Source organism: Ambystoma mexicanum, chromosome 3q (genome assembly GCF_040938575.1).
Source record: "Ambystoma mexicanum isolate Mex_15411 chromosome 3q, UKY_AmexF1_1, whole genome shotgun sequence".
NCBI classification, from domain to species: domain Eukaryota; kingdom Metazoa; phylum Chordata; class Amphibia; order Caudata; family Ambystomatidae; genus Ambystoma; species Ambystoma mexicanum.
The window spans coordinates 408,122,346-408,146,348 of record NC_090926.1 but is presented as its reverse complement, the minus strand read 5'-3'; the positions used below and the strand labels follow the sequence as shown (position 1 = coordinate 408,146,348).

Here is a 24,003-nt window from a genome sequence, read left to right as displayed (position 1 = left end):
CACACAGCTAATGGTGATAGTGTGGCGGCATCCAGCATTTTTTTATGAGTTTATGGAAAAAGTGGAAACCTCTTTCTGGGCTACAGGCCCCTATGACGTAGGCCTTTTCAAGGGGGTGGGAAGGGCAAGATAAAGTTGAAACCAGGAGCAAGTTTACCTCAAGCAAGACAGTATACTATGTCTCTAGAGGCAGACAAGGGCATTTTGAGACTATATCAGCCATGACATAAGATATATGATATGGCATTTATAACGCGCCTATACACAAGTGTTGCAAGGGGCGAATTACATTCAAGGCATCTTGGTGACATCAGAGTCACCATGTAATACCGCAGTGTATCCGATTAAAAAATTGAAGGGTGGGTTATGGCGTTTAATTCAGGACATGAGACAGATAAACCAGATTTTAGAGGCAGAGTTTTCTCTAGTTCCGAATCCTGCGACGATTTAATGCGGTATTTGACAGAAGCACAATATTTTACGGTGATTGACTTGAAAAATGCAGTTTTCTCAATCCCATTGCACAAAGATTTCCAAGATCTTACGTCATTTATGTTCCGTCAGACTAAGCTGAAAAGCACACGTTTGCCCCAAGGGTATTGTGCGTCTCCATCAATCTTTAATAGGGTACTGCAGATGGACTTAAGCAATATTGATTTGCCAAGTGTTGTGCTGCAATACGTAGATGATATTTTAGTCTGTAGCACAACAGAGGAGGACTGCAGACGAGACTCAATTCAGCTAATTATTATTTTATCAGAGAAATGATACAAAGTGGATAAGGAGAAATTGCACTATTGTCAGGAAGAGGTGTTATACATAGGACAGTTAACTTTGCATGAAGGAAAGAAAGTTACACCTGAAACAGCTGAGGCAATCATGAAAATGTCAAAACCGCACACGATAAAGCAAATGCAACAGTTTCTAGGACTGTGTAATTATGTCAGAGCATGGGTATTTCATTATAGTACATACACAAGACCCCTTTTGCAGGCCCTGAAAAAAGCACAAGTGAATAAGTAAAAGATTAAATGGACTGAGGAGATGGAGCTAGGGTTTGGTGAATTGAAAAAAGCAATTTGCACAGCTCCAGTTTTAGGGATTCTCAATTATTCTGAGGAGTTGTTTTTGTTTTCACACACAAATGGAACAGTTATGACAGCAGAGAACCACATTAGGGTACAAACCTTTAGCATATTATAGTGGGAATTTGAACCCAGTTATGAGCGGTCAGTTCCCATGTGAGAAATCACTGGCAGGGGCCGTTTTCGCTATTGAGAAGTTTGCAAGCATAGTGATGGGGTGTTCCATGACTTTAATTTGTTGAGCATGCTTTGTGTGCTGTTTTGGAGCAACCTAAGGGTACACTGACATCTCAAAGAGATTCTGCTTATGAAGTGGTTATATCGAATCCAGCAATCAAATAGTTAGGTGTAAAATGGTGAATCCTGCCACATTTGTAGCCAAACCACTGGCAGCAGATGAGCAAGTGCATGATTGCTCTAATTATAAGGAGTTTTATTCCAAAATCCCAAGGGTAAAAGAGAATGCTCTAGCAGCAGGGGAGGTTCTCTTTGTTGATGGTTCTTCAAAGATCGATCAAACTGATGGAGAAAGCCATTCAGGTTCAGCTGTGGTAAGGCACAGAGCTAATGCGGAATTTGAAGTAGTAGCAAGTGCAAGACTACCGTCTCATTTTTCAGCACAAGCTGCAGAATTGGTGGTGCTTATTGCCGTGCTCGAGAATCACGCAAGGCAGGAAGTGACGATGTACAGTGACTCTGCCTATGTGATGTCAACCATTCACGCAGGATTAGCACGTTGGAAGAGGAGGGGTCAACTACGAGCGGACGGCACTCCAGTGCAACATGCAGCATTATTGTATAGACTTATAAAGGCACTACAACTCCCAGTAGCCATTGTAATAGTTAAGTGCACAGCACATACTAAGAGAACGGACTTTATTTCACGCAGAAAGCAAGCCGCAGACGAAGAGGCCAAAAAGGTTGCATATTTCTCTGAAATTTTTAGTTTTCATGTTCCTGATGTGAAAGTGGTTTTAATAATAGTTGTGAATGAAGGGTTTAATCATTTATCATGAACGCAATTGATGTAAATTCAAGGTGGAGCTCCACAGGAAGAGAAAGAACTGTGTACACGAGGGGGTGTTCTTTATCCCCTTCTGAAACACTATGGTGACAAGACAGCACTGGTAAACCAGTGATGCCTGTAGCCTTATTAATGGTGGCGTTAGAACAGCTACACTACCCTGCGCATGTCACTTGGGAGAGGCTCACAGCAACCATTGCGGAGGACTGGTTCGTACCAAACTTGTTAGAACACATTCCTTTTTATGTAGTAAATTGCATTGTATGTCAAAAGTTTACTGCTTGGCACACGCTGCGAACAGTCAGAGGAGTAATTCCTTGACCAAATGGTCCTTTTCAGCATTTATATATTGACTATGTTCATATGCTGCAGGTTTGTAATGGATGCAGGTATATCATAGTGGTAGTGTGCCCGTTCTTCAGATGGATTGAAGCCGGACCATGCACACATCCTGATGCCACTCGCGCTGTGAAGTTTTTAGTTCGAGAAGTATTTCCTAGATGGGGAGTATGTGAGGTTCTAAGATCAGAAATCAGACAATGGACCTCATTTTGTGAATGAGATATTCAAACAGATTAGTTTATTGCTTAGTATTAAACATATGTTTTCTTCTGCTTATCACCTGCAAGCGAACGGATTATGTGAGAGACTTAACAGTCTTCTCAAGGAGAGCATAGCAAAGTCGAACTTGACACTAAAGAAGGCGTGGCTGCATTGGTTGCCCCTTGTATTGTATGCATTGAGAAATCAGCTCGGCTCTGACCACCACCTCACACCCCGCTAACTAGTTACAGGGAGGCGGATGAGAACACCTCTAACTCCTCCATTGAGGACTAGGAGTGATGCCCAGACAGCTGCAGAATTGTTAGGAAATGAGTTACATGCGTATTTAACATGTATGACCGCCAGTATCTCTGTCATTTCAGATCAACTCCAGCAGAAGGGATGTCGGTCTCAGAACACAGATGAAGACAATACAACAACCGGACCTAAAAAGCTATGTGTTCCTAAATCTTTTGCTGGAAACACAGTCTAGTAAGGAACTTCAGAAGAAAGTGGCACAAGCCCAGATTTAGTGGCCCTTTTGTTGTGGAAGACATTATTCCTTCAGCAGTTAAAGTCCAAGGGAGGCGAGCTTGGATACACCTGGGAGATGTGAAATTCTACACTGGAGAGGCCGACATACCCTCAACCCATTCGTAAGCAAGTCAAGAAGAAGAAGTTCAGCATTTGCAGACTTGATCGATGATGAGGAAGAAGGACGCAAAGACTATCCAATAGATAGGTGAAAGTGTATATTTGGACTCTGGCTCCCCTGAAACACTCCTTATAGATATTATAGTAGGAAGTGAGAAAGTTACTGTTCTTGAGCCACAGAAGTTTGTTGACATTGAACTTTGGAGTGCTGGAGTAAACAGAAAAATGCCCGATCTAGACTTCCTTTTCAACGACTGGAAGAGGGGCAGTTCCCTGATTCATTTCTCATTGAGTTTCTCTTTGGAAGTGCACATGGTGCTGACGGATGTTGATGTACACAGACTACTTCTTGCTGTCTTCATATTTATACTCTGAGCTTACCCTGCTCTTGTTTTGGGCACAGCACTGATGTGCGCACTTTTATCCAAGATCCTTAAAATGGCCCGGCGATTAGACGTTTATTGGCAGAAATTATAGAACAAATCAGGCAATTAGCTGAGCATTTAATGAGATTGCCTGATTAAAACAAATGTTTCCTTCCTTAAAAGTAATTACAGGCAAAAGATGTGGTCTATTGAACATATTGCAGGTCCAGAAAGTGAGCAGAGTCAACGACGTGTGGAGAGGCACAGATGGTGAAGCCTAATGTATTGGTGCATAATGGTGCATAATATATGCCTATTCAACATCTCTTATCCTTTTTCTGTTACTATTGATCCTCACTGTTTACCTTAATGGTCCCAAAAGGGAAAGAGTTCCATTAATCCTTCCCACTCCAGTTACCTTTGCAGAACTAGACACTGTAAGAAGGCCATGGCCTTATGTGATTGTTCCTACTACAGCAACACATGTGGAGGTACCTAGGTCTGTGACAAGTGGCCGTAGGCTTCCCTTTGGAGGGAGGTCTGTTTTTGATTTACTCCATGATCGTTATGTACAAAATCATTTGCCAACGAAGAGACCCAAGAGAAGTGCAAGGGAAGATGATTATATATTAAATGAGTATTTAGACAGTACAGCACATTTGGGGAATAACATGTGGTATCAACACATGAAAGAAGTGGGAATAAAGACGTCTAAGAAGGATTGCTATGTATGTGCACTCCTGCCATATGCGATGGGAAACTCTAAAATATTCATATCTATTGAAATAGATGTCCAAACAGCTCATTGCCTAACTCATCTTGCACTCTGTCCTACAAGAGGTCAGTTCAAGGGTCGAACGGCATCCTTGGTATGGGTGACAGACTGGTGGGCCCAAGAAGAAGATGATTATGAAGACAAGAGAAAGAGCACACACAAGAGATCATGTGATAAGATATGAACAGCCTGGATTGAAGGGACTGGAATCAGATAGGAAATAAACAGGAAGCTCAACTGCCAAGAAAAGACTGATGAGGAGGTTTGAAGCTGCAAGGAAAGAGGGCAAATGTGAATCTGGGGAACAGTACTTTCTCCAGATGGCTGGGAAGAGGGCATAGTCGTCTGCAGAGCTGTGGCAGTAACTGGTCATCAAAAGCTATTTATTGAACGAGTGGAAAAAGGATGCAAACCTCTCTAGCCGAGACTGGCAAAGCTTCTGACGTGGGTTGAAGACAAAGGAGACCCTTTGTAGATACTGCCTTTGGCTAGTGCAGAACTATGCTTCAGAAACAATGGCACGAGAAATTTTGGAGTGAATTAGCAGTGCAGTCAAATCTTTGTTGCCACGAATGAAGGATGGGACGGTGGTGATAATGAATCACTACTGGGCCTGTGGATCCAGAGCATACATGAAGCTGCCCAGAGATTGGGAAGGACTATGTTCTATAGTGATGGTTCACATTCCAGCATTGGTGATTCCAAAGAGTGACCTGAACATTGGCAAGTTTCCAAAAGCAGATGCTAACCTGAGGAAGAAGATATCTGCTGAACTTCTTAATCGAATGAAGAGAGAAAACTATTTATCAGCCAAATCAATAAAGGCCTTTGATGCTATTCAATATGAACACAGATTGTTGAGCAAGATTGCTTCAGTTTTTACTATTATCCTTATGCCTGGGATCCAGACGATGGCAAATGCCAAGTAGTTGCAGATTACCAGATGGGAGCTTCTGTAGACAATCAACACCACCATAAAGGGATGTAATGCTATCAAAGAAGAGCTAAGAGCCATATGCCTGATGACTCTTCAGAACAGATATGTCTTGGATATGATTACAGATATGGATGGAGGTGTTTGTGCTAAAATCGGAGAATCATGTTGCACATTTATACCTTCACACAATAACGAGAATGGCACCTAGACAGAGGCCATAACGATGCTGACAAACGTACACGTCAAGATGGAAGACAAAGTGGAAGACATTACTGATGACAGTTGGTTTGCGTCCATTTTCTCATGAGTCCCACAATGGATAGCAAACATTTTCAAGTTCCTGGGAGCCCTGTTGGTGATGATCATGTTTGGATTCTGTGTGATCAGGATAATAATCAAACAATGCAAGAAGACTGCGAGGAAAGCAGTAGAAATGAAGATTGTGATTGATGTTGAATCAGGATTCGAACCAAAAGAGCTGACAGATGAAGAAATCAGAGACTACGTAAAGGCCATGATTCACGCACCTGAGGGAACAAAATTCCTTTATCTGAGGAACCACAAGAAGTATGTGGGAAGATGGATTTACTGCAACCCGAATGGGCAGTGCAATTTTATGACCTGGAGTGTTGATGAACATGTGAAGTCAGCAGGATCCCTGAAAGGAGTCATAAAGATATGGGGCCTCATTACGACCCAGGCGTTAAGGGTTAACGCTGTCGTTAACCCTTAACGCCTGATTCTGATTTTAACGGCTGCTTTTAGCAGCCGTTAAAATCCATGGCGCTAACCTGCCATGATGCTAATTACGCCACCGTAATTTACGGTGGCGTAATTAGCGCCTTCCCCACTCCCATTATGCCTTATGGGGCAAAAATGGGAATGGGGAAGGGTAAAATGGGAAATGGGGATTTACTGCCCCACTCACCTTGGAATGGGGCGGTAAATCCGCCATCCACCATGGTGTAAACATAGTTTACACCATGGTGGTAAAGTTGGCATACTTACCGCCTGGGTCGTAATGACTCCCGTGGACTGCAAAGAAGCAGCTCCTCAGACGAGGATGTCTAGATGTGAAGATTGGTGAGAGAGTGGTCGATGAATAACTCAGAGGGGTAGTGTAGAGGAGGAGCCAAATACCCCTACTAAAAGCTCTGCCACTGTTGCCTATATGTTGGGAGACAGAAATTGCAACATGTGCAGTGCCAGAGAGGATGCCTATATCGCAAAGAATTCTTGAGACAAGGTATCCATGAAGAAACCCCTACATGCATTCACAAAGAAATAAGGGTTTTCTGGAAAGAGTCCCGGAAGAAGTATGAAAATGAACGAGAAAGGAGACTTGTGATGTCATATGAAGCAGAACTGACGCATGCAGAAAAGACACAAATGAAGAAGGAACATAAACATTCTATAAGATATGAACAGGAGGTGTTAAAGTCAAGCAACATTTCGGGATCGAAATGGAGATGCTCGTGCAAAGAAACATGGAAGAAAATGCAAAGTCATTTTACACTTGCTGTAATGCAAGTAGACAAAGTGATCCTGAGGCTGGCTATGTAGTGAATAGATTGTGGCAATGCACCAATGTATATACATAGGAATGTATAGAATTTGGATATTCCACAATGCACTTTAGTAAACTTGAACCCTGTAAATGGAAAGGGCTTGAGTGTGGCACAGTTGGAAAATAGCTGATGGCGAAGGAGAATTCAAGAAAGGCTGGCTGGCCCAGCACCAAGAGTCGAGGCCACCTTGAGCCTGGTTGTCTGTCAAGAAGCTACATGAACATGAGAAAGAAACAAACTTCTGTTTGAGGTGGAATGAAAAAACACTGAAGGCGTCAAGAGTTCATCATTTAATAGTATTATATGCAATAAAGAGCTCAAAAACGTGGTCTCCAGTCACATGGTCAGATTGAAATAGACTGTGGGTCAAGCTACACCTAAACCAGAAGATAAGACCATGCCACAATCCCTTTTATTCTCAGGCACAGAGAGCTACTGTAAGGCCAAGTTCAAATCCTAATTGAATGACAGGGTTATAGGTCAAAGGATCGACTACAAAGGATCGAATGGTCAAAGGATCGACGCAAAAGGATCGAAAACAAAAGGATCGAAATTTGTTGGGTTTTTTTTTTACATTGTTTTTTTTTTGGGGGGGAGGGCGTCCACCCACGAACCCCTGTTTTGGTGGTAAAAAACACCTTTTTTCCCTAAACGAAACCCCCCCAAAAAATATATAATTTTAAAAAAAATGTGATCCTTTTGTTTTCGGCCCTATTGCGTCGATCCTTTGACCATTCGATCCTTTGTAGTCGACCCTTTGACCGGACACCGAATGACAGACTGCAGGAGTGATGATAGATGTTGGGCTAATTGGGTGGGGAGGCATGACCAGGCCAAACCCCCCTAGCACCTGAGGTAACCAGCTTGTGTGCTGCTAGCAAGTGGAACATTCCAGAAGGGTACAAGCGTGCCAACCACTTATAGAGGGCCACGTATCAAGGAGCCCTATAGTTTGTATAACCAATAGATCGTTGTGTATTTTGTGACGATGAAGATGACTTGCATTGAGGAGTGCTTAGATGTACATCTGATCTTAGAGACCCAATCACAACCCCCGTCAGATGGAACGTATACCTAGATGTTCCCTTTAAGCCTATGACATCCTCAAGTAGGTTTTTCTAGTTTACCACGTAGTGTGACATCAATAATGACACATTTGTACTATATAAGAATGCTTTTTTATGAAATGCGCGGAGACTATGCTGTGCGACGTCCGTTGATGTCCGTTGTAACTCCCTGTTTTAGATAATTGTTAATGAAACAGTACTAAGTTATGCCAACTTCATGAGTCGGTTTGATTATTGATGTATGAGTAAGTTCTGCATTCCCATCCATCTCTAAGTATTGCTACCTCGTCTTAAAGGGCCCCAGGTCCCGGGGTTCAATAGGCTTATCATTCTCTTGCACAACCACGCCCCTTATCGCATCCTCTTTTAAAACATTCCACCCTTCTCCTTTAACTTCAGGAAACGCCAATACTATTGGCATTGCCAATGCTTGTTTTTATTTGCCCCCACCATGGACAGAATGGGTAGGGAGAGCCAAGCACCATGTATTCACAAAGATCTCCTCCAGGTCTATGCTCTGTGTTTGTGTTCATGTACTGAGGGAGCACACGCACTCCAGAACAGAGCCACAACCCCCAGGCACCTACCTTGCTTATGAGCGTGTGTCCACTCCATGGCATGCCCAACGAAAGTAAGAAATTGTCGTGGCTCGATGAGGGCCGGCATGTTGATGAGAACCAGATTTGCATGGGCCAGCACCCTTGTTGCCAATGTTGGAGGGCAAGAACACCTGGTATGAATGCACTCGTTGGTCAACTACAAGTGCTAAAGGAAGGGGACACAAGCACAGTGAGTTAGATATGGGCACACATGTGGCGCAATGAATTGAGGACTTCATTGTGTCAACCAGCTTCCTCAAAGGCCATAGTTGTAGTATAATTGTATCGGGAAATGTAGTCCGGAGAGTGGCCAGGGTGTGGGGGAGCAGGAAGTGACGTGAGATGAAAGGGAAAGTCAGTTGGAGTTGGAAGGCGAATAAAGAGGTTGCCTGGAAAGAGCTCTGAGTCTGCATCTTTATACCGGAGATGCAGTGCGGTGCCCAGGAGTCACAGGCAGTCCCTATGGGCTCCGACATTATATTGGTGACAAGGCAGGCAGTCTACAGTGCATGTGCCTGCAGTGGCCCGTGTCAGGTCATTGCGCTTGAAGCTCCTGTCCTGATACGCACCCGGGTGTGGTGGTGAATGCGTGTGGCCTGCACGTAGCAGGTGCACATGTCTTTGACTTTCAGGGCTGCTGGTGAATGCGGCCTGGGATGCCGGTGCCATGACAGTGACTTATAATGCAAAGGAGGATTTCTTCACCATAGTTGGCTTGTCGGTGCTCGTGCCTACTAGGCGGCTGCCATTTTAGGAGGGGTAGAGGCCTCCTGGATATTGATGTGAGCATTTCAAGGGGAATTGGTCCTGCTGAATCTAAGAATTTAAGACACGTATCTACATTGCTGCTGACACAGTTGCAGTGCCACCATATACTTCTATATCAAGTCAGGAATAGCACCTGATTACATCACCCTTTGGGTTTCTCAGCCCTGTGACACCCCTTAAGGGTCAGCGTTTTCTTTCAGAATGTCTGACCAGGACATTCCAGCCACTGTCCCCGTCACACCATAGGGACAGGTAAAGCAGAGAGTTTAGGGGTCCCTAGCAGTACAGTTGCCTGGGAGTTTCAATGTGTCTGATAGCAGCAACATGGGACCCAGGGGGGCCAGATGGCTCAGGGATTTTGACCATTATGTGGGTGCTATGGGACCCATGGAAGACGTCAGACAGCAGTGCTTATTGAAGCTAGCAGCCAGCCTAGCCACCAGAGACATCATTGGTGAGCTGCCAGCGGACTCCATAGACACGATTCAGGGCATAAAGACTGCTCTTGTGACCTACTTCAAGCCACATACCAATGTGGATTACGAAAGACACGTATTTCACACCACAAAACAACTAAAGGGTGAAACTATGGACGCTTTTGTGATGAGGCTGCACATCAAACTGAAACATTGTGACTTTAATAATTACTCCAAAACCGAGGTTTTGCGATCCTAGATAATAGTGGGGTGTGAGTCGCAGAATGTCAGGAGGAAGTCACTACAGAAATATATGATGCTGGAGGAGATACTGATGCTGGCGAGAGCTGAACTTGAGGTGGAGTCACAGGTGGAGGCAATGGGCAACCCGAAAAGCTTGCACCCGGAATTGATACAAAAACTGATGGGGGCACAAAGGACTCAAGGTGAACCATTTTTCTACAGGTGTGGATACAAATTTCCCGATGATGGCATCTCAATGCCTCAGGGTTGTTTGTGTGCTTTATAAATGAAATAAATAAATAAATAGATAAATAAATAAATGTCCAGCAGTAGCACAGATGTCGGCATGTGGAGGAGAAAACCACTTTAAATTGGTGTGCCAGATGCCAGAGGATTGGGAAAAGGAGAAAGTTAAAGAGGCAGCACAACCAGGCCCCGGGAAAAGGTACCAACCACGGCATTGGAGGCATCCCAAATAGCAGCCCAAGTGCACGGGAGGCACAGAGTAGGGAGATGATGAGAACATGACTCCCGAGACGACAAACCAGAGAAGCATCAGACAGAGGACAAACAAGTGAGGGATCGGAGGAAATATCGAGTCATATCGCCACGAACGGAGAGACGATCAAGACGCCATATAAGATATCTGGTGGAACAGTCACAGTCTGGAACGGAATTGAGCTCCTCTGAGGGCGAGCAAAGACGGAAAGGATACCTATGTGCTCTAGGCAGCAAACAAGATACGGAGAGCAAGCCACAAAACACAGCCCCATATTGCTAATGTACCTAAATGAGCGGCACAAAGAGTTTCTGATAGACACGGGCGCTGCAGTAAATGTGATTAGTGAGCAGATATACAAGACTTTTCTTCCGGCAGCCAAACTTCGCCCATCGGAAGTGGACATCTATCCATATGGTTCTAAAACTCTACTAAAGTACCTGGGTCAGTTTGAGGCAAGATGTAGACATAAGACGCAAGCAAAAGCAGATTCCAATTCGTGTGATCTCCACGCCGACAGAATGTGGGTGCATCCTACATTTTAAGACAGCTGTCGACATGGATCTAATTCACATACTATACAAGCTGATTGTCAACAAGTACATTGACACAGTGGACAAGATTGACCAATTATTGCCATCATTCTTCAAGGGTATTGGAAAACTGCTGAACCGACAGATCTAACTCCACATTGATGAGGATGTCCAGCCGGTGGCACAGCACTGCAGAGGCATTCCTGTCAATATACAACGGCAAGTAAAGGAGAAACTCCACAAACTGATGGAACAAGACATTATAGAACCAGCAATGGGTCCCATGCCGTAGTTGTCACGTATTGTGCCCGTTCCGAAGAAAGGCTTTGAAACCATCCGGCTGTGTGTGGACATGAGACGGCCAAATCAGGCCATTAAGAGGGAACCGCATCTGGCCCCTCGCATCATGGTCATGGTACACCTTAAATGGGGCCATGGTGGTATCGAAGCTGGACCTGAACAAGGGCTATCACCAGCTGGTCCTAAGCCCAGAGTGCTGCTACATTACTACGTTTGTAACACATCTTTGCCTATATAGGTACAAACGACCAAGCTTCAGAATCTCGTCAGCGGCAGAAACTTTTCAGGCATTGATACACAATGTAATAAAACTCATTCCAAATTGCATCAACTATTTTAATGATATTTGGCACACGTGTGGAAAAACATGATGACACACTTTTAAGAGTATGCATAGCAGCCAAACTCACGTTGAATTGAGAAAAGTGTGAACTCAGAAAGGGAACCCCCTGTTTCTTTGGGCACATTTTCTCAGAGAAAGGCATGACCCTGGATCCTGAAAAGGTGTCTGTACTCAACGAGACACCACCGCAGACAAATGTCTTGGACCTTCGATCTTTTCTAGTACTGACGAGTTACTGTGCATGATATATTAAGGACTTTACCACCATCAGTGAACCATTGAGGGCCCTCATGAAGCAGCACACACCATTCCACTGTTCTCAGGCGTGCCAATACACATTCACATCCATCCAGGATCAGATGGCCGAGGCTGAGAACATGCCATACTTTGGTGCAGAAAGAGAAACAGAGCTGACAGTAGATGCGAGTCCTGTAGGACTGGGCTCCATGTTTGGCCCAAAAAGCTCTAGACAACTCCAAACAGAGACATATTGGGCCTCATTACGACTTTGGCGGTAGCCATGCCGCTATTGGCGGCATGGCTGCCCCCGAAATCGGGTCCGGGTTCCCAGAATGGGGAATTACCGGGCCATTCCGAGTTTGCAGGGCCCGGTAATTCCTCCCTCCAGGAACCTGTGCCCGGACCGTCCCCATTCCCATCTGAGCCCCCTTAGGGCTCAATGGGAATGGGAGAGAGTGCAAACAACGGGCTATTATGACCGGCCCGTTGTTTGCTCCCTCTTCCCCTCGCGGGACCCGGTAAGGACGCCTGGTTTGACCAGGCGTTACTTACCCGGTCCCGCGAGGGGAGCTTGTAATGAGGCGGAACGGGTTTAACGGGTCCGCCTCATTTAGCGGAGACCGTTAACCCGTTCCGCCTCACTCGTAATGAGGCCCATTGTGTTGAACGCCAGTAGGAGCCTGTCGAAGACAGAACTGGCGTATTCGCAGGCCGAAAAGGAAAGTATGGCCCTTGTGTGGGTCTGTGAACCTTTTCATTTATTTCTCTACAGAAAGCCGTTTACGATAATCACAGATCACCAAGCCTTACTGTTTCTATATGGCAACATTCCTGCGAAAATGCCTCCTCGCATTGCTCGGTGGGGACTATGGTTGCAGGACTATACATTCAATATTATTCACCGGCCAGGCAAAGAGGGCAACCTGGATGATTTTCTATCTCGTCATCCAAGGTCTGAGAGAGTGATGGAGCAGTCAGTGACTGATCGATACATCATGTACCTGATGCAGCAAGGGATTCCACAAGGGATAGATCCGATAAAGCTTTCGCAAGAAGTAGAAAGAGATGTATCCTTCCAAATCATCATCCAGGGGCTACGGTTGGGTAGGTTGAGGAGAGTCAAAGAGAAAGGCTGTCTTGAGTCTGAAGAAGTGAAAAGAGATGTGGACAGCCTCCTGCAAGTGAAAGAGTAACTGGCTGTATCATAGGAAGCCTTGCTGTTCAAGGGTAACAAAATAATAGTGCCCAAACCACTGAGGAAGCAAGTGGTGGAGCTGGCACATGAAGGACACCAGGATTGTATTGACTAAAAGTATGTTAAGGCAGAAAGTATGCTTCCCATGGCTTTCAATGGTAGAAGACCTACTGAAGGAGTGCCACACATGTTGTCTGATCACACCCACAAGACAACCCTAACCCCTGAGTATGACTGAACCTCCAAAAGGGGTGCGGGAGGAAGCCTCCATCGACTTCTTTGGACCCATTGATGAGGGAAGATATGTGCTAGCAGTCGTGGACGAATATTCCCGATTTCCTGAAGCACAGATGGTCTCTTCCATGGCGGCTCACCATGTGGTTCCAGTACTGGACAGAATATTCACTGTGTATGGTATCCCAAGACAGTTGAAGCCAGACAATGAGCCTCCATATACAAGCCAAGACCTCAAGACCTTTGCAGGATATATGGGGTTCAGTCACAGAAAGATAACTCCGATAAGATAAGGCCAATGGGATGGTTGAGCATTTTATAGCCAACCTGAAGAGAGCATTACAGATCTCGCACCTGACGGCACAGCCATATGAACAGGTGTTACATCAACTGTTGCGTGATTACCCGAGCATACCACACAGCTCCACAGGGAAATGCCCTGCTGAGGTCATGTTTGGCCGTAGCATTCGCACTCGACTGCCACAACACCAAAACGACTCTGAAAGATATGCAGACGATAAAACCATGTGGAAAAAGGATATGGCTGCCAAAAATAAAGGCGAAACATTATACAGACACTAGGAGAAGGGCCATGGACTCCTCGACGCCACAAATAGCGGCTGATTACGAAAGCGCATTTACGCACGTACCTCAATGCCGGTAATGGCAGCACCGTCATGCCATTAAAGACCCCCCAAACCCCTGATAGCGGCATCACGAAACCCGCTGATACCACCTCCACCCATGAGCAACCCCTAAATAACGGGCCCAGCAATACCATCATGTTAATATCGGGTCCGTAATACCGGACCCGGAAGTAACGTCATTGCGCCGGAACAGGAAATGCGCTGGTGGCCATCTTAAAAAACACAATCCATCGCAATCCTCCGAACACAGCACTGGTACTGAGTCGAGAGCAGCCCGAATCACCTGAAAATGTCCAAAGCTACCAGGAAATCACCCCCCGCCTGCACAAGAAGAGATTCTCTGATGATGAGCTAAACATGTTAGCTGACACGTTGGTTGGCCATGCTGATGAAGTGTTCACAACAGACCTAAGGTGCCCAGCCCAACTGCGCAAAAAAGAAATCTGGGAGGTGGCGAGGAAGGTCACTGCGGTTGGCACCACCACCCGCACTGTGAAGGACGTAAAGAAAAGGTGTGACGACCTAAGTCTATGCGTCCGAAACATCATGTTTGCCAATCGCAGGGAGGGCCTGGCAACAGGCGGCGGGGACACTCTCCCACAAAACTGACAAGGTGGGAGGAGACTTGTAGCAGCACCATTAGCATGGAGTCGATTGAGGGAGTTGGAGACATGGAGTTGGGAGTGCTGTCATCGGTAGATGGAGGTGAGTGTCCCCACAAACCACAGATAACCAAAGCATGACATAGCACAACTAATGTGATAGTGAAGTAAGGCAACGCATGGCCCATCATACACACATTAACATATACATGTCCAGATGGTGGCCCAATTACTGGCACATTGATATGCATGCTGCATGCCAATCCCATAACCAATAGACACCCAACACACAGCAAAACATCACATGTCACACATCACGCAAACCACAATACAATGGTAGGCCACACAGCACATGCCAGTGGTAAAATGTGAGTACCCGACGTATGCCAATATGGCCCCCCCTATTGCAAGCACCCTGTCCGCCACACCTACAAGTATGCAATGCATCAAATGGGAACAACTGAACAACACCAATGTATGCATCATGCACGTACCACCATCACTGATGCCCTGCCTCTCTTGGTCCCCACAGGCACAGATGCTGACAGTGACGGGCAGGAGGCTGCCGCACATGCCACAACACCCGCCAAGGGATCCAGGCCCAGCCAAGAAGGCACAAGACCATCAACCTCTCGGGCAATATCAACGCGCCCAGACTGCCACACAGAGCAGCACCACCAATACAGGGCAGGCCACAGGAGAGGCAAACACCATTTCAGACACCACTTGAAGACGCAGCTACACTGGACTTGTCCACTGTGGTGGAAGCAGAGGTGGATGGCACACTGTCTGCTGCCAGCAGCTCAATCGGGGAGGTAGCTGCCTCAGCCCCCCATAGAGATGCATAGGCGGAGATCCACTTTGAAGACCAATCAGACATCAATGGCAACCTCCATGGGGATGGCGCATATACGCCGAGCCCCCAGCCCACCCCCCAGCACACCACACAGTCACCCCAGTCAGCACCCAACAACACCAGTCCAGAGTACTGGGGAGTCCACATCTTTGGTCTCCATCAGAGGACACCCCTCCATTGGCCCACCCCGCAAGTGTCCCGTCCACCTCCACAGCCACCTGTGACATGGAGGCCCGCATGACCAGGATGGAGGCCCACCAGGATCAGATGATTAAGCTGGTCAGGCAGTACGTTGCGGAGGGTGAATTGACCCGCCAGGAAATCTGTGAGACAAATGCTGCACACATTGTGGCCATGAACAAAAACACGATGGCGATACAAGAGAGTCTAGCAGCAGTCACGCAGGTCCTGGGCAGGATTGCCGATCACCTGCAGCAGCAGCGTCCTGCACCGTCAGATGCACAAGCAGGCACCTCCACTTCATCCAGCACACCTGCAAGCTCGGCTCAAACCAGCCCTGTCCGGTTCACCAGGCGCAGCGCACGCCACACAGATATGCAGCCCCCAGAACATAAGAGTGGCCACCACTAGCAGGACCACCCTGCATGTGCTGACTGCATTTTATAGCACATCATGTGTGGGATGTAAATGGGGGAGGGGGTATGGGGTGTCGGGGTTGATGGGGGGTATAAGGTGTTGGGGGGGTTGGGGGGAGGGTGTATGGGGTGATGGGGTGTTGGGGGGAGGGTGTGTGTGAGGTGGAGTGTTCAACCACAATGATGTTAAATTTCCAATACACCCGTTGTGTGCAAAATCATATCATGACTGGGCATTGTTCATTTCGTGTGTGTTTATTCAATTCATGACAGTGCACAGTGCCCAACTCCCCACACACCCTGTGTCCATATGCAAACGATCCCAGTGCCCAGCGTAGTACTAACACAGAACCATCAGCATCCCAGTGTTTCAGAAGAAATCGTCAATCACTGATTGGCGCACAGCACGGCCATCTTGTGCATCGCGAACTGGCAGGGGTGTTGCTTCTCCTCCATCATCATCTTCATCCTCACCCGGTGCATGCAGGTCAATGTCAGGTGGCACTGGTACGTTTCTCCGGATGCACATGTTGTGCAGCATGGCACAAACCATGGTGATCTTTCCCACCTTCTCAGGCCCGTAAAGGAGTGCTCCACCAGACCTGCTGAGGCAACGGAACAGTGCCTTCAACAGGCCAAAGGTCTGCTCGATCACAACACGGGTATGAGCCCGATTGTAGTCCTCTTCGTGCCTGTTCTGCGGGTTCTGAACAGGGGTAAGGAGCCACGGCTTCAAGGGATAGCCAGCATCACCTGCATGGGAGCACAATGAGGTATGTGTGAGTCCATTTCTGACATGACACCTGTACTTATCACTCTCATGCCTGCAGTTATTTGGTGTTGTCATGCACATGTCCCTGGATGTCTGCACACATGTTCATTTGTCACAATGTGTACTGTACTATGGTCTGCAGGTGTGGATTGCGTTATCCAGATGATGCAGGGTGTTCACTTGCATGCTGTTGCAGATGTACTGTGGATGCCTACCACTGTATTTGAACTCATATAGGTGATGTATAGTACTCTGTATGTATTCCTACTAGCAGCATTGGCACAAGTTTCATCATGATTTGCCATTCATCGGTTGGTAGTTCCATGGTGGCATGCAGCACGACTGTGGTGGAGGGCCAATGACAATCAGTGTATTCCCTTTGTGGGATTAATTTGTGGGCACTCATGGGTGCATGTCCTGTGTTGTGCTTTGCTGCAGTCATGTTCGTTACGCATACTCACTGCATGTTGCTGGATAGTGTTGCAAAGGGTACACTCAGATGATGTGCAGTCGACACGTTGAGGGATGTGGCCTGCTTGAAAGTCTGGCATATTGGCATTGGTGTGCAGCATTGATCTTTTGTATGACATTGATGTGTCAGGTTCAGGTTGGGATGTTTTGGGCCACAGTGTTTTGCTGTATGGCCATTGTCCTCTCACAACCCCAATCTCACCCAGGTGGAGTATGCACCCCCCCAATCTCACCCAGGTGGAGTATGCATCCCCCCCAATCTCACCCAGGTGGAGTATGCATCCCCCCTAATCTCTCCCCTGGTGGAGTATGCACCCCCACCCCAATCTCACCCAGGTGGAGTATGCACCCCCCCCCCAATTACACTGCCATGGGCCTGTCAGGCGATTTACCAAGCAGCCAGGCACATCGTCCAGCATGTCGCTCCATGTAGCAGGGCAGCGAGGAGTTCCGTAGCACCATTGCATCATGAGTAGATCCGGGAAATCGGGCACAACAATGTGTGATCATCTTGCTGGAGTCACATACCATCTGCACATTGATGGAATGGTATAGCTTAAGATTGCAGTAGACCACCTCCATGGCATGAGGGACCACAAATTCAACTTGGGTGCAGTCGAGGGCACCGATGCAATTGGGCATGGGTGCCAGTGCATGTAAGCCAACTTTAGTGTCAAAGAGCTCCTGGGCAGTCCGTGGTAGGGATATGTAGTTGCTTGCGTGCTTCAGGAGGACTGCCAGCACTTGGTTCAGTATGCATGAAAAGAAAGGTTGTGATATGCCATGCAGCTGCCCCACCGTGTGCTGGTAGGTGCCTGTGGCCAGGAAGTGGAGCACAGACACTGCCTTCATTAGAGGGGGGATGGCAGTGCGGATTTCAATCAGGCTGACAATGTCATCGTGTATCATGTCCACAATGGTGGTGATGGTGTCCACGTCCAGGCGGTACAGGGTGTGGATCTGCACAGGGGTTAGGTTGTATGGACTGGCCCTGATGCGAGGGATTGGTGGTTGCCTACGTGGTACCACTGGCTGCACTGGTGGAACTGGCTGGGCCTGTCTCACCCTCCTTCTCCTCTTGCGTCTTCTCTGTGGTGCCTGTTGTTGTTGTTGCTGGTGTTGCAATGCAGGCATGTCCTCCAGCCCCAAGATTGCAACTGCAAGTGGGATTATTTTGGTGTGGGAAGGGTTGTGGTGTGTGGGTGTGCTCCTTTTGTGCTGAGACAGACTCCATTGCCTCCACCTGTGGTGATTGTGTGCACCTGTGGCAGTTGGGAACACAGCAGATTGCTATCTACGGGTGATCTGCGATGCCTGTAATACCGGCATCGTGGAGACCCTATTTACCGCCTTTGGGATGCCGTAGCGGCGTCCCAGTGTTGCCGCCACGAAGGGCGCGTGTACGCGCGCATGCCGGTACGGAGGGGCACAGTTCAGGCGCTGGCAGTAATGCCGGGTGGTCGACTCGTAATGACCCGGACCGGTAGTCGATGCCGGTATTACCATTCCACCTTCATTTTTGGTTTACTGCACATCTCGTAATGAGGCCATGTGTCTTTATTCCGGAGATGCACTGCAGGCCCCAGGAGTCACAGGCAGTCCCTGTGGGCTCCGGCATTATAAAAGTGTGCTCGATCAATGATAAAGAACATACCATAATGTAGACAAAACCTCACGAAGGTTACTTCCCTCCCCCTGTAATCTCATAGCTCTTTTGCTTCTCTCCTCTCAGCGTCTCTCCCTCGCTTACCCAGGACGCCTCCATTTTACCCACAGAGCCATGATTCCTGTCAGTTGATCAATGATGGGGAAGTTGTACCTCGTCATATAGTCTGGTTTTGTCTACAATGGAGCCTTTGTTTACCTGAATTTCTGAACTCTGACCTGGTGGGCAGATGTTCAGAAGGCCAGCCTAGTTTCTTGGAACAGGGTAACCTTCTGGACAAGCCAGACCAATCAAGGTAGCATTGGCGGTGGTCAAGACTATGGGCCTCATTACACGGTAGGTGGTAAGGGTTTACCGGTACCGGTATTTTACCGGTAAACCCTTACCGCCTTACTACGAGGTCCCTTTGCGGGTTGGGGAATTTAACGCCTGCTTTTTGCAGGCGTTAAAAACCAACCCGCAAAGGGACCAGGGAGCTAATTACGGTACCGCAATTTGCGGTGCCGTAATTAGCACCTTCCCCATTCCCATTATGCCCTATGGGGCAGAAATGGGAATGGGGAAGGGCAATGGGGGAAGGGGGAATTACCGCCCCACCAACCTTGGAATAGGGCGGTAATTCCCCTTTCCACCAAGGTGGTGCCGGTATTTTACCGGCATGGACCAAGGTGCTAATAGCACCTTGGTCCACCGCCATCCATGTAATGAGGCCCTATGTCTCTGGAGGGGCGAGGGTGACTGAAAGACCTTAATGAGCACACTGAGTAAAGGACACCACAAATCAGTCCCATTCAGGTGTATATATATTTAAAATACATGTACATTTATTCAAGGCCTTTGAACGTCAACACAAAGCAATTATTCAATAGTAATACATCAACCAATACTGTGCTTTTTACCCCTTTAGGCCACTTGGTATTGTATATATGTGTTATGGTAGTGTTGTATTGGTTGATGTATTACTATTGAATAATTGCTTTGTGTTGAAGTTCAACGGCCTTGAATACATGTACATGTATTTTTAATGTATATACACCTGACTGGGGGTGATTTGTGGTGTCCTTTACTCTGTGTGCTCATTGAGGACTTTCAGTCACCCTCACCCCTCCTGAGAGGGGCCTCATTACACGGATGGCGGCAAGGATTTACCGGTACCGGTAAAATACCGGTACCGGTAAATCCTTACCGCCTTACTACGAGGTCCCTTTGCGGGTTGGGGGATTTAACGCCTGCTTTTTGCAGGCGTTAAAATCCAACCCGCTAAGGGATCTCGGAGCTAATTACGGCACCGCAAAATTGCGGTGCCGTAATTAGCGCCTTCCCCATTCCCATAGAGCCCTATGGGGCAGAAATGGGAATGGGGAAGGGCAATGGCGGAAAGGGGTGTTGCAGGGAGGTAGGGGGGTCGGCGGCAGCACCCAAGGAGGTGTGCCGCAAATAGGTAAGTGAGAGGGATGTGGGGGAGTGTGTTCCTAATGTATGGGTTGTTTGACTGTAACAGTCAAGTTAGCTACAGTCTTTTCAGCCACAAACTTTTCCGTTACAGGCAAACAACCCAAATCCACTCCAACCTACTAACGAGTACACAAACACACACGCGCGCGTGCACCAACATAATGGAAGCATAACTATGACTATACGGTGGAAAAAGCACTCGACATCAACAACTAGGATATAACTAGCGAGAATACTGTAGGATTCAACATCTGTGGTGTAAATCTTGCAAAATTGAGTAATAGAGAAATGTGTTGACCTCCAACTCAATCTATAGTCATCTCTAGTTAAATTGGGTGGAACCATCACTAATGAAGGCTAAGTATCATTTTGAGCCATCCTGAGAAGAATGTATTTATCTATACGTGAATTAAACTGATCAAGACCTAATCCAGAGAAGTAATAGAAAGACCTTTCAGTCTATTGGAATTTTCATTCAGAGCTTTATTGTATAGAAATGAAGAAAAGAGCAAGCCCCGATTGGACTAGGATAGAAGTGTATTTTTGTAATGCTAGAAAAATACACGATTAAGAAGTCTTTCGACAGTACAAATACATAATCATGGGCTAAACTGTATCGAAATATGTATGATGTGTGAAAGAGAATGAATGTGGAATCGGTTGAGATCTGAGTATGGGCGAGAATGCGCTGTCTTCACAAAGATAGGCACTTTTATATATGTTTTTGTCACAGAGAAAGATGGTGATAAATAAACAAGATTATATTTGTGCCCAGGAAGACAAGTGTAACATTACTGTTATGGCTACAAGATATACTGCAGGTTATCATTTTAAGTCAATATCATGAAATGAAAAAAGGCTACAAGGCTAGTACAAGTAAATAACTTCCTTTTTATTAATGCCATTTTGTGTAGTAAACTGCCCTTCCTACTTGGAAAGGGTCACACTTAGATTACAATCAATGGTCTGTTATTTGTGTGCACCAAGGTAATGTTTAATTTGGGATGCAGGCCACTAATTATTTGGTAGTGCTTCTGAACGTGCACACTTGTTACAGTATTTACACACGCTCACACAATTAATGAAACACAGACAATCAAAAGTTTTAGAGCGTGTAGGTTAGTCCGCCGGTTCCTTATAATGTATGTCAGAACTCTGCACCCCATCACCTCTGGCAAAACCTGTCCATGTCTCCTTGACCTCCTCCGTACAGAAAATTCACCCTGTGAGTGAAGGCGTCATTCCAACAGGACACATGTGATGAAAATATATATCTCTAAATGCCAGGCCGAATCCCATACTGGAGGATGATTCTATTGCTGCTGTTCTCATTCTATTTCTCACCATAAAAACAACTCCCCTCCAATTTCGCATGTTGTGCTGATGTCAGGAACGGCTTAGGGGGTCTAGTAAACATGGAGAAAGCTATTTGTTAGGGGAGATGAGCGGACCGACTGCAGGGAACTGCAGAAACCACCCCTCCTTATATGGAACTCTGCTAAGAACTGCCACTTCTGATTACCGATCAGAGTGCCTCTCTGCCTGCACATCTCTCCAAATAACAGAGCAAATGAATTGTGCACTGGCACATTTTGAATTCATTTGAATACAATACCACTGGAATGGCATGATTTGCGGTTGGGCAAATCGTTTTTTTTTGTATTCAGATGAACTCATTAGCATGCCAAGCTATGCAGATTCTCCCAAAGTTATGTCACTACAAACTAGAAAGCATCCTATATCTGACCTCCACCACCTCCCTGCTCCTCTGAAGTGCAGTCCTACCTTTGTGTTGGCAGCCCCTGTCAAAGGGTAATCCTACTTTTTGTTGATGGTCCCGGGATTCTACTTTTGAAAAAAATCTGTTCACCCTGCATATAAAGCCCACAGTTTCTCTCAGCCCCTCGTTTCCAAAAGTCACTGAGATGCCTTAGCGCAAATTTGATAATGCAAACGATTACTAAAACAAAGTGAGCCTTTCAGGACAGCTACAGCCCAACACCCCCTCTCAGCCCCCCATACCCTTTTATCCTAGGACACTTTGGGGGAGAAGAGAAAAGGAGAAGAGAGCTCAATGAGGCTCTCACACAAAATCACAGATAGGGAGTGAAAGAGAAGATGAGAGAGAGAGAGAGAGAGAGAGAGAGAGAGAGAGAGAGAGAGAGAGTATGCTAGCTCGGCATAGGATACACCAGGTAGTTATTAATCGTGATGTTCCCATTGGCTATAATGTGTCATAAGATGAGCATCAATGCATATGCCTCTGGTTCCTTAACTTTTAACATTAGGGGTTAAACACCAGTTGTAACTGATATGTGAAACAAATTCTATTTACATACTCAAAAACTTTAATCTTAAATATTCATCATACCAAAATAATTTCTTTCCAACAAGAGAATTCCCATGACACACTTTTGCCATCTGTGTATTTTGTCTTTTGGACATGGATCTTTGCTACTGACTTAGCTGGTTTCAGTGGCATCCAATGCCCACCAGAACTGAGATTCCACAAGAAGGAGACCTGGGTGCGGAGGATAAAAGTAGCAACATCTCTGGGTAGAACTACTCTACAACAGCATCCTGTCATAACCCATTTGTAACGTACCTCTGCTGACTTCGCTGCTCTTTGCTGGATGTGGTTTCCCTGGAGATCAGTTCTTCCCAGCTAGAGACCTGAGTCACAAAGGAAGGACTATGCCCCAAGGTTCCATTCTTGGGTTCTGGGACCACTTTGTGAAATGAGTTCCAGAATTGCGTTGGTGGGGGTGGAGATCATTACAAGGAGGCTGGAGTGGTGAATGATGGACAGGTAGTCTTCCACTAAGATTTCGATTAAACAATATTTGGACTGCAAGATAAAATGTTGGTGGGGCCAGGTACTGGGAAACAGGAGATGTGTGAGGTCAGAAACCAGCAGATGGAATACAAATGAAACCACAATATGGAAGGCACATATGAATACGTTCATCCAGTGGGAGGTGAACAATTCGTTTGACAGGGCACTGTGAGGTGGCCTTTAGTATCCCTGCAGGGGGTCCCCATCCTAGAGGGAGTAAGTTGGGCAGAGTGTCAATACCTTTTAGGTTTAATATATTAACTTCAGTGCAAATTCCCCATGGAGCATTGGCATTCTTACTGAACAGGGTGAGTATTCTTAGATCTGTCCTGTGTCCAAACCACTTCACAAATACTTAAGCTACTGGTGCACCCCTCATCTGAGCATTATTACCTCTAGCTTGAGGGGATGAGTGGGACCTTGCACTGGGAGGAGGGTGGTAAATGATCAGCTATAGGGGGATTCGCTTGTGGGTAGGACCAGGCATTGGCAGGTAATTTTGCTGCCAGCTGTCTGGGTTGACCCAAACAGTTCAGGTTTGGTGTGATCAGTGCTTGCCATAGCGTCTGTAAAGATGTATTGCAGTAACGAATACGGAGTAGGTAAGTAACAAGAACCTTCTTTTGGAATCACATCATTGGGCAACCGGGTGCGACATCTCCATACCGAAGTTGCTTAAGATCCAACTGTCTCTCCACTAAAGAGGAGAAGCAT

The 24,003-nt window shown here is 46.5% G+C and overlaps 1 long non-coding RNA gene across 1 annotated transcript in view; it reads right to left on the bottom strand.

The window, feature by feature from the left end:
• LOC138582643 (uncharacterized) overlaps positions 1-23,090 on the bottom strand; it is an 86,279-nt gene extending 63,189 nt beyond the window's left edge. Inside the window, exon 1 of the long non-coding RNA XR_011305056.1 lies at positions 23,059-23,090. This is a non-coding gene — a long non-coding RNA (uncharacterized lncRNA). The remainder of the gene's footprint in view (positions 1-23,058) is intronic.
• Between the last annotated feature and the right edge of the window lie 913 nt (positions 23,091-24,003).